The following is a 5,660-nucleotide window of genomic DNA, read 5'->3' as shown; positions in this document are numbered from 1 at the left end:
TTACTCCTATCCTTCTCTCTTCTCTACTTACATTATGTTTACCACTCCTTTGCTCTTCCAGCCAAACTCTTCCTTCTTTTATTTGCCACTTCATCCTGCTCTTGATATTCATCAGGCCATGTGAGCAGGGAGTTGCCACTCTAAGTCACGAGTGATAGAGCTGGGATTGGTTTTCAGTCAGGATTTGAAATAGCAATCTGTTCATGGCCTGATGATCTATTAGCTCCTGTTTCACCTCAGGGTGTCTGCTATCGCTGTTCTGATTTGTCACCGGAGCATTTACTCCTCTCCCTGTGGTTCAGCGCATATTGCTCTGAGTGAAACTCCCTGTTGCCCCTACCTCTTTTTTATGCACGTAGCTAGTGTTGAAGTCCCAGTCTTTATATGTTACCTACTGTTGCTTCACCCTAAAACATATTGTGAAAATCAATCAAATCAAATCATGGTCCTGTAGAGCTAAGTGGGTAGGACATGCAAGCTAATGCTGCCAAGGTTAGGGGTTTGATTCCATACTAAGAATGTATACACTCATGGCACTGTAAGGGATTTTGGCATAGACCAAATAGCATACAGTGATGTTGAGGGTGGGGGCACTTCTACAATAGCTGCTGCTGTATGCCCTGATTGTCCTCCTGGTACCTTTATCTTCTTGCCCCCTGTTGCTGCATCGGTCCCTTCTAGGGAAGCCTTATTTGTCTAATGCACTAAATCTAAGGATGCCACGCTAAACCCCCACCCTACCTCTTGTCCTCCCACATCAATCCACAAAAAAAAAAATAGATTCCTTCATGTAGGAATAGGCGCTTTGGTGTCATCCAGTGAAATAATTGTGATGCCCATCCCAAAAACCAGCCCAGTATCCCAACAAATTGCTCATATTGGATGATTCTGCAGATTAGGAATACAGTAAGTAGTCTGCCCTTTCTATAGTGTTGAAGCATATAAGAGTGTTGAAGTTGGGGAGGTGGATGGGTGTGGCCCATTTGACTTTCATGCAGAGACTGAAGTGCCCATCAAAGACCAACCATGGCTGTAGTTAATACTGAGGTCATGGTTGTCATACCTTTTCTGGAAATCTTGGTGGTATAGTGACCTGGAAGAAATTTAGATTCACAATACTCAGTCTATATCACCAGTGTACAACAAACCATGTCAGCTTGTTCCAGGGCTGTGATTACTGTATATCACACACACACGTCACATACAACAAGCACATTCTGTCTGCTACGTTGGGTCCAATTGAAAGTGGCACATGGTGTATATTTTACCAGCTAATTCCAGTATTTCTAAACGCAATATATTTAAGTTTGACAACCTTTAGCACAACATAATTGAATAAATAATTGATTCAATATTTCCCCATCAAAATGTTGCCCCTGATGGCGTTGAAGGCTCTGAAACAGCCTAGATCTTCATGTAGTGAAATAAAGGAGAAAAAAGTACAGACTTTTTTTTGGTGTCTGGTTAAAATTTGCGAAAGGGAGTAGGGTTTCAGGGACTTGGACTGATGACTTCAGTATTTTTTCAAATCCTGGCTACAGCCCTAAGACCAACTATTTTGCTGCCCTCTTTTTTACCGTAACCATGATCTTTTCCTAAGCTAAGTCACTTGTTTTAGTTGCCTAACCTTAACCATAGTTTAGTCAGCCAACTCACATGGAGGCAGGGATTACTGTGAATGTATATGTTTGGCATGTAGAGTTACTCTCCATAAGGAAAAGAAAAGCTCAGCACAGCACGGAGCGGGGAGTGTTAATAATAACCACAACCATAATATGATATGAACTAACTTGTAGGTGTTATGCATGGATGTTGTTGTTGACATTGAACATAAGCTGAGGTTTTGCAGATATTGTCCAATATCAAGGTTCTGTCTGGTGATAAGGTTGGAGAAAACAGCACATCCTGAAACACTTGCACACTGTATCTCACACATACATCCAAATATTCCACTGTAATACTATTCAGCCAAAATATCTTCCCCATCCAGATCACCTCCCAACTCAACCAAACCAATCCAACCGCTTTGCATTCATAGCTCAGCCAAAACAAGACGGCAAATTTAGGCATTGCCATGCCTCTGACACTGGACTGTACAGTCAACTTACTATATTGTCTGCTCTGTGTGTATGCATACAAGTGCGTGAGCGCATGTACAGTATGTGTGTATGTATGTGTGTTTGTGGTCTACGCCTGCGCCTCAATGTGACTGTCTGGTGAATGTGTAGCATGCTCTCATGCACGAGGCCCAGACTGTAAATGTTGTACCTGCATGTGGTGACTGATCGCAACGAGACATAATAGAACATTAAACCAAACCAAACGGAGGCTTAGTTCTTATACCTTGGAACGTCGGTCTGTGTGATCTGAGAGGATTTAACAGGTGCATTACAACTGAATCAGCTTCAAAAACATTATTGTTCTGGATTCTTACCAGTAAATTGGGCTGCAGGGTATTTTATTGCACACTTCTATCATCTCTATTCAGAATCAAACCCAGACCTTTCTTATACAACTCAATGTTATGTTAAATGAGAAATGAATTCTATGAGCTAAAAGAAGATTATTTGCGGAATTCAATTCGAGTCTTCACCTACCTATCCTTTCTAAGCTCACACGGTAATCTCTTCACCCAGGTATGGAAACCAGGCCTCCGTTTGAAAAGGAAGTAGAATATGTAGCAAACACATGGGTGTGGGGATGACTCCTCTCGCATCCTCCCTCAACCACTTACAGTATGCCTACTTCCTGTATATCCCTCTTCTCAACCACAACCTCTGCAAGCCAAAGTCCACAATGTTTGTTTACTTTTCACATACAGGAGACTGCAGTTTCTTCAAAGTGAACACTTAAGATACAACAGAGCTAACAATTTTTCTTGGGGGGGTCTGCTAATAAGCTACCAATGTCAGTTAATCACAAAAAGACAGATTTTTTTCTTTACTCACAGTGACTTTAGTCAACAGTGCAATGATCATTTTTAGAATCCTAGTTGCTAAGTATTTCATTGAAAGATAGAAAGTATTAGTCTAGACTCCATTGACTGCAGCAGATCCATTTGCCCATTATGGACAAGACACAGTGAAAAAGTACAACACTGAAGAAGGAGTGAACTAAAAGAAAAGTATTTTTCTACGGCTGTCTCCCATCCAAAGGTCCTCCTGGGGTAGGTGTGCACAACAGAGCTGGGTGGAGTTGTCTGCCTTCACTTTCTGTGTTTTTGTTTAATCACGAGGAGGCCTGGGAGAAACTGCTAAAAAATATATTTTTAACAACCGTAGTCTCTCTAGAATGATAAAGCTCATTTATAAACTTTAATCCTTTCCTTTGAAGGGATTTTGAAATGGTTGCTCTAGACGTCAATAGGACCGTAGAAGGTTTAGGAATAAGAGTACTACAGAAAACATGCAGAAACTATTTTAATACAATTCTATAAAGGGTAAACAAGCATAAACAAATTTTGCCACTATTGCTTTTAAAGTCAGCTACTATTTGTTTATTTTGTCTCGGAGAAGGTGTGCCATGTTCTTCCTGTGCTCTGTGTTCGCTGTGGCCAAGTGTCCAGTCAGTGTGTGTCGGACTTGTTAAGATTGGCTTCTCTCGCAACAACTAGATATTCCTTTATCCCTTCTGTATATTTTGGCACAAAACTGTATAATATAGTTGTTTTTTATGTTAGTTTTTTAATGGTTTCTTCCATGTGTGTGGTTATTTTGCTCCTAGGTGCACTGTTTTTTGCTGAGTTGTTGATATTGCTTCCATGCAACAATGAAAGTTATTTATTGCAAATACTAAAAAGAGGCTCACTCCTTTCTTTGAAAGTTTCTGGCTCTGACTATTACAATGAATACTGTACATTAGGTTCAATCACATTTACACATTTGAGAAGGATTTACTTAATTATACACAATTATAATGTGCTACTGTGTGTGGTCCTCCTAAAAAGCACGATGTCCATTTGGAGCTGATGAACTGGATGTAATACAAAAATTCCTCACGGAAGAATTTTATGAAATTTAAATGAAATTGTCAACGGAATTGCTGCAATAAGCAGGTCCACTTGCAGGGGTAAAGCAGTTTGTCACATCAACATCAGTGAATTTTGACTCTTTTACACATTTGACTTTGGTATCATTATCCCATTAGTTGTCATGCATCATCCACTTATAAATAACCCTGTTTGGTTGGTGATGCATCAAGCTAGCTTCTTGAGCCGGCTAGCTTGGATGGGAATTGTAACTGACTAGCCCAAGCACATTCCCTGTTGGCTAGCATGTTAGCAGTTAGATTGACAAGTCTTCTCACTTGTCAATTTTATGCATATTTAAGTTTTTATTATGTTGTTCCTTGTGTATGTGCACAAGGACACACATGTACATGCATGCAAGCGGGTGATGTGATACACATTCCAGCCAATGGTTTCACACTATTCAGCTGATCAACATTTGGCAGTGACATGTCAAGAAACACACTAAGGTGCAAGCTAGTAAACATGGAAGTAAATAATGCTTTTTTGCAAATGTTGTTTGGAGGAGGAAATGTATCCAACACGTTTGTTAGACCTCAGGGATACACACAACAATAACTTTGTATATTAATAAGAAAACTCCACAAGGCACCTTTAACTTTATTGTGTCACTTTCTGACTTGACCAGGCCTTTAAACAGCTACAAGTTAAATAGGCCTACGGTTGATGATTTGGTTGTTAACCATAGGTCAATTCTCTAGCAGATGAGATACATGTGGCGCAGTTACAATGCTGTTAAATCAAAGTTCAAACAAGTTTTAGTGTCCTTATTTAGAATTAAAGAACAGGTTTCAATTGACTCTTCGCAACAGAGCTATGTTCTACTATCAAACTCTGTATTCCATAGAGGCAGAAATAGTTATTCCTCCAACAGCAGTGTAGCCTCAATAAAGCAGAACACAATTCAGACACAAGACACGTTGTGTTTTGATTAGAGGGCTCAACCCTCTCTAAACTGTAAAAAAAACTCACTGTATTGCTCTAACATTATTGCTATGGTTTTTGTTCTCACCACCTGAACAGAAACACGCAGTAAAATGGAGAAAGTTCACGGATGGTGTTGCTGAATGGTATTCTGGGAAATTAATCAGAAATTTCAACTGCAGTAGAAATAGACAAGCCACTTTGATGGAAAGGGATAAGAAAAGAAAAATAAACACAATCAAAAAATAATTACTGGAAAGGATAGATATCACAGAGTAATGGTGTTTTTTTATGATAATATCCAAGAGCCGAATTTCCCTTTTTAAGTCCCATCCTCTATTCAAACTTCCTTAGTCAACAATAAAGTTTTGTTGATAGATACCAACTATAGATAGCAACGTTTTAGCATAGCCTATAATAACACTACTGGTCTCTTTCAGCAATACAGGACAGCTTGGTTGCCCACTTCTCCCACTAGCCTCCTGTGGACTGGATGGCTCTATGCCTGGAACAGCATCGCATTTCAGGGAATACACGCACCGACACAACCACACAAAGCATACACACCTGCACACACAGACGTGCCAAGAAAGACACATGCACATACTGTAAAGTAACAAAATGAAAATACAGTAACTTGGTCTACAGTATCACAGCATATCAGTATGGAACTAGGACAGATGGTTGTGTGTGTCTGCGTGTGTGTTTG

This window comes from Morone saxatilis, unplaced genomic scaffold (assembly GCF_004916995.1).
Source record: "Morone saxatilis isolate NCDOM2014 unplaced genomic scaffold, NCSU_SB_2.0 Contig3, whole genome shotgun sequence".
In the NCBI taxonomy this organism is placed as follows: domain Eukaryota; kingdom Metazoa; phylum Chordata; class Actinopteri; family Moronidae; genus Morone; species Morone saxatilis.
This window is presented reverse-complemented; position numbering follows the sequence as displayed.